This window comes from Hippopotamus amphibius, chromosome 11 (assembly GCF_030028045.1).
Source record: "Hippopotamus amphibius kiboko isolate mHipAmp2 chromosome 11, mHipAmp2.hap2, whole genome shotgun sequence".
In the NCBI taxonomy this organism is placed as follows: domain Eukaryota; kingdom Metazoa; phylum Chordata; class Mammalia; order Artiodactyla; family Hippopotamidae; genus Hippopotamus; species Hippopotamus amphibius.
The window spans coordinates 98,061,086-98,075,546 of NC_080196.1; the positions used below are offsets into that span (position 1 = coordinate 98,061,086).

At 46.7% G+C, this 14,461-nt stretch overlaps 1 protein-coding gene across 2 annotated transcripts in view; it reads right to left on the reverse strand.

Annotated features, from left to right (window-relative positions):
• ATP8B1 (ATPase phospholipid transporting 8B1) overlaps nt 1-12,241 on the reverse strand; it is a 117,913-nt gene extending 105,672 nt beyond the window's left edge. The window contains exon 1 of one of the 2 annotated variants that reach the window (XR_009047963.1): nt 11,922-12,171. The gene's annotated coding sequence lies outside the window, so the exon portion shown is untranslated. Of the gene's footprint in view, nt 1-11,921 lie in introns of both variants that reach the window. The other variant, XM_057698676.1, reaches the window with a different exon arrangement.
• Nucleotides 12,242-14,461: the final 2,220 nt, after the last annotated feature.

Below are 14,461 nucleotides of genomic sequence, written 5' to 3' on the forward strand. Positions count from 1 at the left end.
TGTTCCAAAAGTTCAATTCTGGATAGTGAGGCCAAATAAAACACAGGGTGCACAGTCAAATTTGAATTATAAACAATAAATCATTTTTAGTCTAAGTATGTCCCAAATATTGCATGGGACATACTTATGTTTAAAAAAATGTATCCATTGTTTAGTTAAGATTCAAAGTTAACTATGTGCCCTGTATTTTTACTTGCTTTTCTATTTCTAAATCGTTTGTACTCCTTTTCCAACCATCAGCTGTGAGATCCTGGAAGGAACCCTCACCTTGGGTGTCTTGAAATCTGAGTTCAGTTTCTGGTTTTGTCAAATACTAGTTCTGAGATTTCAGGCCACTTAAAGTTCCTTCACTTAGAAAGAGGCCAGTAAATATATACAGCACAGGACTGAGTGGATAAATGCTATATGTGTTAGCGCAGTACTTTGTCAACAAAGCCAACACCATTTTGTCATACGCCCTAAACACGTAGTAAAAAGCGTGATTTGGTTTTTAGACGAGGCCACGCAGCCATTTTAAATACCCTGCCATCCATAAGAAATTCCCTGACTTTAGTGAGTTTCCATTAAATATACCACATGGCCCTTTCCCACGTCTGATACAAATATTTTCATCTGTATAGGTTGGTCCTGACGACTAGACAATACTGTATCAGGCTTCTACTGTCATCCTTGTCCATAAAACAAGGCATTTGCACACGTGCTTTCTTTGCTCACATTTAAATGCTTCATTGCTTAAAAAAGTTGAATGTATGATTTCACAAAAAACAACAGTCAAAATTAAAAGGCTGACCACAAGGACAGGAAGCATTGGTTTCAAAAGGTTTCCAGTGTCCCAGTGGAAATCGTCAAACCCAACTCCACACTGCAGGTCCCCAAGGTTACATGTCTCCAGGCAAGATTTCTGAATCTATTAGAGCTTGACTCTGGCCACTCTTGGGTGCCCCAGCAACTAGAAGTTAACACCACCAAAGCTAAATTCTTAATCTTCCAGCCTGCTCCTCTGTCTTTGACATCATTATTTTCTGTCCCTTATGTAAGAAACCTGAGAATCACCTGCTCCTTCCCTTCCACGAGGTCCTTGAATCTGGTCCACTCAAAGACTGAGACTCCACTTCTAGAATACAGCTCCCACTCTCTGCTTCTCATCTCCACTCCGTCATCCTGGCCCCCTCATCTCTCTTTCAGACACTACAGCAGCCTCCTAACTGCTCCCCTCCCTGCTTCTGGTCCTGTCCCCCTACCCCTGCCCATTCCCCACATCTTAGCCTGAGTTTTCAACTGAAATCAGAAATCAAATCATGTCCCTCTACTGCTTACAAATACATCAATGCCTTTTTATCAGCTTGGTACCTGCCTACCTCACCCCATGCTTCTTGGCCCCACCATTACACCCCCCTCCCCAGCTATCCTGGCATTCTTACAGTTCCCAGAACACTGCACTAAGCTCTCACCACAGGGCCTTTGCACATGCTTCTCCTAGGGGCTAGACCAGGAAAAGCTTTAACTGGTGCCTTCTCACCCTTCAGGTCTCAACTTCAGAATAATCTCCTCCAAGATATCTTCCTGGGAAAAATCTTTTATTGTGGTAAAGTATATATAACATAAAATATACCATTTTAGCCATTTTTTAAGAGTACAGTTCAGTGATATGAAGTACACTCACATTGCTGTGCAACCATCACCACCATCCACCTAGGGAACTCTTTCACCCTTCCAAACTGAAACTCTGTACTCAATAAACAATAACTCCCATTCCCCTCCCTCCGCCCCTGGTAACCACTGTTCTACTTTCTGCCTCTATGAACCTGACTATTCTGTGCAACTCATGTAAGTGGAATCGTACAGCAGTTGTCCTTTTGTGCCTGGCTTATTTCACGCAGCATAATGTCTTCAAGGTTCATTCACGTTGTGATGTGTGTCGGGATTTCCTCCTGTTTTAAGCCTGAATAGTATTCCATTGTATGGACGTACCACTTTGTGTTTATCCATCCATCCTTCCGTTTGGGCTCCTCTGGGGCCATTTTGAAGTCAACTCTCATTACTGTTAGTCATGTCTTATTTTCCTTTAAGTGCTTGTCACAGACTCTAATTCTAATATCAGTTTGTTTCACATCTCTTTTGTTCAATATTTTGTTCAATATGGACTTGCCACCTCACCCCCAACAAGCCCATAAGTGCCACAAGGGGGCGGCCGGCCCCTGTCTGTTTTATTTATTCTTGAATTAACCACCAGTACCTGGCGCGGAGCCTTAAGTGCTGTGGGCATTTAATACGTAAATGTTGACTTTTTTCGTACATATTCTTTTTTTTAAACTTATTAATTTATTAGCTGCGTTGGGTCTTCGTTGCTATATGAGGGATTTCTCTAGCTGCGGCGAGCAGGGGCTACTCTTCATTGCAGCGTGAGGGCTTCTTATTGCGGTGGCTTCTCTTGTTGCAGAGCACAGGCTCTAGGCGCACAGGCTTTAGTAGTTGTGGCACTCAGGCTCATCAGTTGTGGGCTCTAGAGCACAGTCTCAGGAGTAGTGCCACACAGGCATAGTTGCTCCGCAGCATGTGGGATCTTCCCAGACCAGGGCTTGAACCTGGGTCCCCTGCATTGGCAGGTGGATTCTTAACCACTGCGCCACCAGGGAAGTCTAATGTTGACTTTTTAAATGAAAGAAAATCATTAGGGCACTAGAAAGCCACTAGTCTTTAGATTCACTCACAACTTCCATATACTGTACTTTGTATTCAACTTTGAAAGACAACAAATTAATGCCCATGCACACACACAGACATGTTTAGCTCTCTGGGCACAAACAATTCCCTTTCTAACCTTAGTTGATCTATTTGTAACTAACAGATTTCCATTTCCTGTGTTCTTTTCAAGAATGCATCATGTGCAAAAGTAACTTGTGTACTCAGCAATTAAGTAAGAACTTAAATACTGATAAATGCTATGACATGGACAATTAAGCAAAGCAAAGCACCATGGAAACACACTAAATGAAATGTCAATCACAAAAGAACATATGCTGTATTCTTCCATTTATATAAATCTCCAGATAGGCAAACACACAGAGTCAGAAAGTAGAGTAGAGGCTTCCAGGAGCTAAGGGGAGAAGGAATATGAGTGACAGCTAAAGGGTATGGGACTTCTTTTTTTGGGGTGATGAAAAGCTTCTAAAATAGACTGTGGTGATGGTGGTACAACTCTGTCAATGTATTAAAAACCATGGAATTGTTCACTGTAAAAGGATGAATTGTATGGTCCATGAATTACATCTTGATAAAACTGTTTGAAAAAAAGATAACCTATATATGTGGAGATGGGGGTGGCCTGCCTGTGTTTGCTGGCTAGAAAAAGCCTGCCTTCCCAATTAGACAGTGCACCACAAAGTTGAGAGGGGTGGGAGCAGGGATCACGGCCTGGCCAGCTGTTTCTGCACAGGCCTGCAGGGGTAGCCTGTTTTCTCTTGTAGGGGAGGGCTCCTTGCCCCATGCACCCTGTGAATTACAGACCATCTTCCTTGCAGTACAAGCAAAGGCCTCTGCTTCCTGGCAATCATCTTTTTCTAACACCTCCCCCAGCAAAGTAGAACGACATGCTCTGATGATAAAGTTCTCTGTTGAAGTTCTCTGAATCAAAACCTTAAATAAATATGCGTATCTCTGAAGAGCCTCTTTATAACCTATTATTAGTGATCTGAACACAGCCCATTGAATTTACAGCATTTTGAAATTCAGAGTTCTGTTCGCGACCCAGGCTCTGCCAAGAAAGTTATCTTTGGCTCCTTTCTCTTATACCTCATATCCAATCCATCCGGAAATCCTGTTGGCTCTACCTTTAAAAAAATATCCACAACATTCTCTTTCTTAGATGGCTCACCCTGGTCCCAGGCTCCAACACAGCTCATGTGGTTTAGCTTCCTAACTAGTCTCCCAACTTAAGAGCCCCCCCCGGCCTGGTCTCCACACAGCAACCAGAATGACTTTTTTTTTCTTTAAGAACTTTTATTGAGATACAATTGACATACAATAAACTGCATATATTTAAAGTGTACAATTTGATTTTTTTTTTCTTATTAGTAATGTGTATATGGCAACCCAATCTCCCAATTCATGCCCCCCTCCCCTTTGGTGTCCGTATGTTTGTTCTCTACATCTGTCTCTATTTCTGCCTTGCACACCAGCTGATTTGTACCACAGAATGACTATTTAAAACACAAGTCAGATGACAGATCATGCCCCTCCAATGGGTAACGTCCTGCACCAACTCCCCCCACCCCCACCCATCTTGCACAAAGTCAGAAGGAAGCCCTGCACCATGGGGCTCCCCACCTCTCTGCTCTGTCTTCCCCATGCCCTGCGCCTCCCCGCTCACAGCTCACAACCAGCTACCTGTTCATCAGCTTTCATCACACCAGCCAGGCCCTGGCACGGTAGGGCCTCTGCACAGAGTCATCTGCCCCCTCTGCCTGGGACACTCTCCTCCCGCTAGATCTCCGTGATTCACCCTCTCCCTGCTGAGTCTTCACCCAGACACACCTTCTCCACTCTCCAACTGCATCCTGCAACCTTGTGCCTTACGCACACTCCCAATTCCTTTACCATGTCCAGCTTTCTCTTTTTATCCCCTGTAGCTCCGATCTTCAAACTTACCATGTAATTTACCACTTATCATCTTTATTATCCATGATCTCCCACTCTCTCTAGAACGTGAGCTCCTTGAGGGCAGGCTCTTCATCTCCTTGATTGACAGACAGATGCCAAGTGCCTGGCACACAGGAAGTGCTTTGTGAGTATCTGTTGGCCATGGCTGGCTGTTTGTTTCAGACTTTAAAGGCCAAGGAGGAGGGGCCATGCTGCGGATTGACTAAAGAGACAGGAAATTCCCTAAGAGAAGCCAAGAGTTTACTTCTCTGGCCATTCAAGAAGCTAGAACTCAGGAAATGAGACCAGCAGCTACTAAGAGTACAAGGCCTGAGAAAACTTTCTCCAGCTTTAAAAAACAGTGTTGGTCCAAGTGATCTCAAGGAGCCAGGACACACTGGATGCTACTTATGTCACCAGTCAAGAATCTGAGGTTCTCAAATTGACCTTTGAGAATTTTCACCATGTTTCTCTATGTAAGGGGGGAAGGCTAAGACGTTAAAAAAACATTCTAAACAATCTCAATCAAGCTTGAGCTAGACAAAGTATCAAACCTCTGGGAGATTAATATCCTTTTTGAGGCTGGGATTGGCACAGGATAGGAAGATGGAATGATACCCAAGGATGGTGATATTTGCGGTTAGTTTGAAATCTGTGTGTGTGTGTTACTAGGAAAAAAAAAAAAAGTCTTGCTTTTTAAATAGGAAAATCCTTATGTTGGTTAATTTTCAGGTCACCGTATGAGCATAAACTCACATAAGAGTCTACTGTTCTCTAGAAAATACAGATTTAGATGTCTTTAGCCTAACAGACTGACATCTAATCATGATCGAAAGGGTTCTGGTTTTTATTCCTCTCCACGAGTAAGCATATCAGCACGCAGATGCAACATGAGATGATTCTGCCATCCTACAGTCTACAAGTGATCTCTTGCCTTGAAGCTTATTCTGAAAACCATGAATTCTACCCTAAGGTAGAAAACAATCTGATTTTTAAGTATTCCACTTTTCAAACATTAAAAAATTTTTCTCTCATTCTAACCCTCCCTCCTCCAAAAAAATGTTTTTAAAATCTTTAATTCAAGTCAATTCTGGAGGAAAGTTAAGGATTTTTGCCTTCACTAGAGAATATCCTCCCCGGAAGGTAGCTGTGGTCTGCAGAGGTCTCCAGATGGTGGAGCCAAGTCTCCTGAGTTTTTACGCCGCCCCAGCACAGAACACGGTGTCACCCACACCGCAGGCCAGCAGGTGATGAAATGCTAAAGGACCACCAGCTTTGTCAGAGCAGCTGCAGGTGCAAAGGAGAAACGTGTCTTCCACGTAGCCAGCCTCCCCGCAGTTCCCCACATTCTTATCTCCAAGATGTTTTGGAGGAAAGTGTGATATTAAACAGTACATCGTCCCTGCCTATTTTAACCACATCCTATGAACGGCGGATCTCACAAAACTGAGTCAGATCTCAACGGTGAAGAAGCCGATACTTGCATGCCCTCATACACAAGAGCCAAAGGGGGACGCAACCCCAATGTCCCTCAACCAATGAATGGATAAACAAAATGTGGTCCTTAGACACACAATGGAATATTATTCAGCCTTGAAAAGGAAGTGGGAGGAAATTCTGACTCATGTCGTGACACGGATGAACCTTGAGGACATTATGCTGAGTGAAATCCGCGTCACAAAAAGACACATATTGTGTGATCCCATGTACATGAGGTACCTCAGAATAGCCACATTCATGGAGACAAAGTAGAATAGAGGTTATCAGGGGCTGCAGGAAGGGAGGAACGGGGAGTTCCTGTGGAATGGGTACAGAGTTTCCGAATGGGATGATGACAAAGTTCTGCAGGTGGATACTGGCACAGCCGCATGATATCATGAATATGCTTAATGTCACTGAATTCACACCTAAAAAATGGCTAAAATGACAAATCTTATAAATATCTTACCATGATTAAAACAAAACTCCCATGAAATAAATTTCTGCACTAGGATAAGATCACAAGGAACCTCCTCTCCTCCCCGTGCTGCTCTGGTACCAAAAACAGAGCATAGATTTTCACTTAAGTCTCACCATCTCAGCGCCTGATGAACCCCACACAGTTTCATTGTTGTAACAAAATTCTGGAGGCTTATGGAGCATCTGCCAGTGCCCGGCTTAGAGGCCCACACATGTATTTCCAATATGGGGGCAGGACCAGTCTTTTCCAGTGTGAAGTATACCAACGCCGACCCGCCTCCCCACATGAGTAAATATTTCAACCACCTAAGTCAAATGGTTCCCTGTTTTCTTATAGAGAAGGTCATATGCTTCTTCTGGATGTACAGATCTCTCATTTGAGAGAACAGACTCAGTAGTTCACTGCATCCCAAGAAGACAGAATAAAGACTTGTACCTAAATCACATCACACTTTATAAAATAAGTAATGCATCCAGCACGCGGGAACGTCCCCAAACAGCAAGAATGGGTGAGCGGAGACTGTGAGCAGATAGTGCTCGGTGCCTGAGTTGTTCCAATGAGGATATCCCAGCTCGACTCCATCTGAGTAAAGATTCGAAAACTGGTTTCAAACGTGGCCTTGCTCTAAGTCAAACAAACCTCAACTCTGGTGAACAAAAGCCACACAGCAAAGAGACAAAGCCATAAATGACAGCCCTGTAAATAAAGACCAAAGCTGCTAGCCAAAGGTCAGGCTACGCACGTCCTCAATGAGAAGTGCCAGGCTTCTCAGTCACGCTGGGGGGAGGTGTCATCACCACAGAGGGATGGCCCCCCTGAACAAGGGTGACCTCGGACACTCGCCCCCTAACCCCAGGAGTCCTTTCCCCAGACTGAGAGCCAGCTTCCTACCGCTGATCTGCTGTAGCCTCCAGGCCCAGCTCTCCTTTACTAAATGCAAATTTACTGGACTTGAAGACTGATCAGGAACACGCTTCAGAGCTGGGAGTCCCTGGTCTAAGGCAACCACCTCTCCGTGCAGAGAGGGGCAAAGTCCAGAGCAGGAAGAGAGAGAACATCTGGTCTACTTTCTTACCAAAAAGGAAAAGACCAAAACACAACTCAGGCCCTCTGTGAATCCTGAAGGCTTCCCTGAAGCAGGGAGGTAACCCCCAGCACAGGGCCTGGAGAAGATGCTCAAGCCGTTTTTTAAATGAATGAATGAATGGATGGGTGGGTGGGTAGATGGATGGGACTGCACCAAGGGTCTCTGTCCTTAGCGATGCTTACCAGGTGCCACAACTCAGAAACCACACAGAAAGCACCGATCTTTTAAAAAAGACTCAAGGTTCAGAAACTCCCAAGTTTTGAACAGGGAAGAGTAATAAAAACAACAACAACAAGAGTACGGACAGGAGGGAGATGAAAGACAGACAGGAAGTGGGAGGGAAGGAGTGCTCCAGGACCCAAGCAGTGCTCAGGATGTCCCAAGGGCCTCCCTCCACTCTGCAGAAGAGAGCACCCGGTGGGAGCCGTCACCCCCCATGACCAAGTGAGCACATCCCTAGGTCACTGAGCACCCTGGTCCTTCGTGCCCCCCCCCCCCCCCCCCCCCAGACTCCAGAACCCAAGCCCTGGATCTGGAAGTTCAGAACCTCAGCCCTGCTCTAGGGGACTCTTTCTTACCAGTGGCTGGTGCAAACAGAAACCTATGTTTGCTAAATGAATGCTAACATACAGAGTGATTCCCGTTTCCTGCACCGTTTAGAAGAAAGGCAATGGCTGCGTGAGCCGTAAATATTTACTGAGTGATATCAACAACACAACAGTAAGAAAACTGACTGCTTTTAACTGAGCTCTCTCATGTGGAGCTCATCACACAACACTCTGAGGTAGGAACATTACCATCCCGTCCTACAGATGAGGAACCTAAAGCTAAACAGTTAAGTGTCAATAACTCGCCCTGGGTTATACAGCTAGGGAGCAATGAGGCCTGGATTCCAAGCCAGGTCACAGGTCTCCAAAGCACCTGCTGCCAACCTCTCACTGCTGCCTCTGGGCTCAGTCTCTATGGGACCAGTTATCAAACATAGTTCCCATTGTGCGTGGTTTTGGTGACAATTTAAAGTACAACACATTTAGAAGAATTAGGAAAAGTATTAATGTTCCTAAATAATCAGATGATAAAAAAAACCCTGTTTCCTAATAAAAATGAGAAACAAGACTGTTATATATGTATACACACACACACACTATGATGTGTGTGTGTGTGTGCTTTCTAGACTCTTCCTCCTTAATGCCAGCTCTTCAGTGACACAGGACCTCAAAAGATCTTAGACTGGATATTATTTTTAGCTGGGCACAGAGATGGGGATTTGGGAGTTACTTGGTTAACAGAATAAACCTATCTTCTTTTCGTGTTATTAAAACTCTTCTGGTAGCAAATTCACTTTTACTTATCTTAATAAGTAACAAAACAACACCTACAGGCATGAATACAATCTATCTAACTGAACGATGCCAACAGACCTGAAAACTCACAAGATACCTAAAGACACCAGCAAAAAACAAAAACAAAAACAAAAACAAAAACTTCCCAGAATAATCTAGAAGCATCTATAGAAGCAAATTCTAAAATTAAGTGCCTAAGAAATTTTAAAAGCACCTCTCTTGAGAGACACAGGACATGAACAGACCCCATAAAACTTGTCCTGGTATCTAAAAAGCAAGTTCCTCTGCATTCATAAGAGCATAGGCTTCTCTTACAATGACTGAAACTGAAGAGCAAAGGTAACTACTAGATTAAAATCTCTCTCAGGTGAATAAGGATCACCTGGATTCCATGAATGTTTATGAAACACTAAAATTGAATTCAAACTTTAGTAAGGCAATACAACATCTAAAATACACTAAATACTTGGGCATCATACTAATTTTTTAAAACTATCCATTTAATAAGGAAAATAAGAAAACAACAAACACCTGCTATATATAAGGAAGGTTCACCTGCTCTCTCATTTAATCCTCAACAAGGCAAAGGAGGTTGAAAATTTTTTTCTAGCAAATGGGTAAATTCAGAAAATTTAGGAATTCATCTAAGGTTATACAATTTTTAAAGTAAACAAATACAATAAGAATTGTAAACATTAAATACAATTTAAAGTAAAAGAACTGAAATCTGTGGGAATCTAAATCCATATGTTTTCCACAACTCCTTGCTTTAGAAAAAACACAGAGAAAGAAGGAAGGAGGAAAGAAGGGAAGAAAAAAAATAAAGGAAGGAGGGAAAGGCCGACAGATAGGGTAAGAAACATTACATAGCTGTATCTGGTCAGTGCTGTTAGTGCCAAGGCCCCAGAGAAATCCAGGTGAAACAGAACAAGTCCTGAACTTGCTTTACACCTGCAGACAACTTACAACTGTGAATTTTTACCAAATTATTTTAAAGCCTCAATTACAAAAGCAAGCAAACAGAAACCCCCCCTTAAGTTCTATCACTAACAAGTAATATGTGCATACCGATATGCATTTTCCTTAAAACAAAAAACAGAAGGAAAACTTACAAGTGGCCAAGGCTGCTTTCATGCAGATGGCATTTCTGTTCACTAGTATTAAGCTGCCTGAGTCTTGTTTGGCCCCCAATAACAGACCAAAGAAATCCTAAAAGTTATCAGAGTATGGTCACTATAAAATGGCAAATGAACAAAGGTTAAGATTTCTTACCTAAAATTAGCACAAGGAAGCCACCACTACCTAATGAATACCATTAAGAAGATTCAGAGGAGTAATTGCAGGCTGGCAGACTTCTCTCCTAGAAAGTAATCAGCAACAGCTAATAACCATTAATCATCTTTTGCATTTATAATAGGTTTTAACAGGGCCTTCAAGAATAGGCCTGGAATTAATGAATGGCATTTTAGGTCTAACACAAAAAAGTACTCCCCAAACATGAAAATTAGAACTTCTGCTTCACATTTTGTGTTGTTTTCTCTTTTTATCTGCCCTTGTGTTTACCATCACTGGAGATTGTATCACACATCACTTTTAGGTTTTGTTTTTAAAAGCAGTTAACTGTCCTGTTACCTACTGTGTGCTAGGTGGTCTTCCAGTACTTCGCCTGTGTTGTCTCATTTCATTCTCGAGGAATGGAGGCAGAGATTTTAAGCAATGTAACCAGGAAGATGGGAAAGAATCTTTTCCTAAGCCAACAGGGCGGGCAGTTTCCGGGAGGGGAAATTGGCGGCGTCCGGAGCTACCCAAGAAGGACTTGGAGCTCGCCAGGGGCTGCGCGGGCAGGCCGAAGGGGTCGGGTGGGGTTGAGGCGGACTCACTAAGCGGAAATGAAGCTCAGGTTCCCCTTCCTTGCGTGTGTCGAACCCCCTGCCCCGTTCTGCATCCCCTCAGCACCCTCGTCTTCCCCTACAGCTGTCACTGATCAGTGTTCCAAGCCTCCTCACGCCACCCTGGCGGGGAACAGGCGCGCACACTCTCTCGGAGGAGGGAGGACAATTACAAGCTCTTCCCTCACTTGGGAAGGAGTAGGGAAGGGGGGGGGGAGGTTAAAACACCCGCCCTTCTCTGCAACACCCCACTCCCAACAAGTTGCCACCCCGCACGCACAGAGCGAGGTGACAGTGCCAGGCACCAAACTGGGGAGGGAGGGAGATGGCCTGCTGGCAGTGCTATGGGAGCTAGCGGATACGACCCTACAATCACTGGGGGGGAAAACATCCCTCTTCTCCAGCACCTCCCAACCTGCATTAAGGCCCCCAGAAGATGTCTGGAGGGTGCCTGGTCCCGCAGTAGGCGCAGGGGAGGTGATCTCACCCTCCATCCCTCCCCGAAGGTGTGGCGGGTACATTCGGCCCCAAGATCTTTTTCCGACGCGTTTGCTTCGGCTCACAAAGGGGCCCCCAGCAGAACCCTGTCAAGGGGGACTTCCAGAGGGGCGACAGATATTGCAGGGGAGCCAGCGGCGCTCCTCAAGGACCCATAAGCCCTACCAGGCTTGCTCCTCGGAGCTTAAGCCCGGACCTGAGCGTAGCAAACGAACGAAGAACCCAAACACCTCCCGCAAGTTCCCTCTCCTCCCTCCGGTGAAAAGCTCACGGCTTCGCAGTGCTGCCAGCCCCACCAGCTGTATCTCCCCATCCCCGAGGCCGCGAAGGCTCCCGGCCCCGCCACCCAAATCCCACCCGTGTGGGCTCAGGAGCCCGAGGGCGCGGACAGCTGTTGCCACTGCATCCCGGTTCGCCGAAGTCCGCCTCCCCCGGGCGGCCAGGGAACCTGCGGGGCCCCGCGGGGTGGGGCAGATCAGGGACCCCGGCGCCGCGCCCCTCCTTACCTGGCGCTCGCTGGGCCCCGGCTGGCGCATCCGCCGGGTGCGCGCCTCTCCGCGCGCTCGCTGCGCACCTGCCCGCAGCCCGCCCGGCCCCAGCGCTGGCCGCCGCGCTAGCGCTTCATGGCGCACGGGGCTGGCCCGGGCCGCGGGAAGCGTGTCCAGTTGGCGGCGGTTCCTCCGGCTCTCGCAGCTCGCCAATGGCTCCGCGCCTTCCCCCGCCCCGCGTACGCGCCCCCTTCCTCCGCGGCCGCCCTTTTCCCTTCGCTCCTCGAGACCGGCCAAACTGGTTTCTCCGCTCGCGGGTGGTGCCTCTAGTCTCCTTCTGGCAGCCTCAGCTGGGGCTGGGGGCGGGCCCGGCCGTCGGCCCTCCCTCCGATCCTCCCCGGGGCGGAGAGGAGCTGGACAGCGAGCCCCTGGACGGGCAGACACTGCCCCGGTTGAGCCGCGTGCCCTCGTGCACTCCCGCGGCAGGTGGGCACCCCGGCCGTGCCCCGAGCGCGTCCCCCGCCTCGCCTGGCCCGCCCTCGGCTCCCCAGACGCTCCCGCCTCCCTGGGGACGCGACTGCCACCCCGCCCCGCCAGCCCCGCGTCACTTTCCCGCCGCCCTTGGCCAGCCTGGCCGCCGCTTGAGGTCGGTGACCGCGCCAGCCCGGAAAGCTGGCGAGGCCGCGGCTCGCCCAGGACCTGAGCTCCCTCGGTGAGGGGAGCTGTACCCTCTCGATGCCAAGTCACGTTCCGGGACCAGTTACCGAGTGAGCGTCGCAGTTCTCTGCGCGGAGGGTGGGGGAAGAGACAGCGCCAAAAGACTTCGAGAAACTTATCCTGTAATTCCAGCAAGCACGCTTTCAGCTGAGACCAAATTTCCTCACCTGTACGAGTTTGGAGTGAAAAGGAGCCAGGGTACGGCGTGCGAATGTTGCGATGTAATTGGAACTTTTGGACTTACGTGCATGGTTAGTAGCTGGTGTCTGGCCGCTTGAATCACCCCTCCCTTACACCAGAAACTCTGTTCCCCAGAATTTTACTGCTCACCTGCTATGGAAAAGTCTCTGGGATAAGAATGGAAGAAAGTCAAAGATGAATCAAAGAGTTTGCTGAAAATGTAGTAGGGGAGATAGGACTGATAGATAAATGACAAGTTATCTGCAGATCAGAGAGGCTGAGAGTTCAGACTCCAAACTGGGGGCTTGAGGAAGACTTCAGTAAAGAGGCCATGCTTGAGGTTGAACTCAAAGATCCACACTTTTCCAGGATCAGGGTTGCATGGGAAAGATATTCAAAGAGTGATCCACCAATTTGATCTTCAGTATATGAAAGATTCAACTGATATTATTAAACACTAGACTGCCTTGGGTTTCTTTTTCATTCGCTAGACTTGACCTTTGACTAGGTGGTGCTGGTCATTTAATCTCTCTGGGCCCCAGTTTCCTCATGCATAAAATGAGTCTGGACCAGATGATCTCAAATGGTTCCTTCCAGTGCTTATAGAGCAAAGGTCCAGAAGCCAGAAAACACAGGACCTGTTTAGTGACAATGAGGTAGACCAGATGGCTGGCAGTGCAGTGGTAAAACAAGATTAGTGAGGGAATTGGGGCCTGGAAGTAGGTCCCAATTGAATGCAGGCTGAAGAGTTAGGAGCTTGCTTTTGGCAGCACCTGCAAACGATTGGAAGTTTATGACCACAGCAGTGACATCATCATCAGGTTGTGTTTTAGGGAAAGTAATGGAATAGTTAAGAAAAGGATAAGACTGAAGATTGGGGTACCACTTGGTACAGTAGCATAAGATGAGCCTAAAGGAGTTGCCAAGTGGAAGCGAAAAGGAGGAGGAGTTTCCAGGGACACCACGGAGGAGAAATGGCCAGGGCTCAGAGTGGCCTGAGTGGCCAGAACCTGCAACTGACTGGCAGATGGAAGCATGGACGATGAGCCAAGTTCTCCAGACTAGGTGATGGTATTAGTAGGAACAAGAGAGTTGGGGGAGAGAGGCTGCTGAGAAGGGCAAATGCCAGTAAACCTAGGAATCAAGAGATGACTCCAGATTAAAGGAGGGATCCCTTCCTCCTTGCAGACATTCCAGCAAGAGCTCAATCTGTCCAAGAAAACATTGCATAGAAGAGAAACTATACTGACACATCTAATCCACACCCGTGACTAGATCTGATAAATACCGTCCCCAGGGCTGCATTTCACATCCTTGTGTAGACACTGAAGATTACAAGCTAGGCTGCTTCTCTTACAGACCACAGGGAGATCCAGTGAGACATGATGGGTGTTGTTTCAAAGATTTATTCATTTCACAAATGTTTCTTTTTTTTGTTTTTGGCACATGGGCTTAGTTGCTCCGTGGCATGTGGGATCTTCCTGGAGCAGGGATCGAACCTGTGTCCCCTGCATTGGCAGGCAGATTCTTAATCACTGTGCCACCTAGGAAGCCCACACAAATGTTTCTTGAGTGCCTACTATGGCTAGGCACTGTTCTAGTGACTTGGATACATCAATGAACCAAGCAGGTAAATTTTATCTTAAAAGGTGACAAATGCT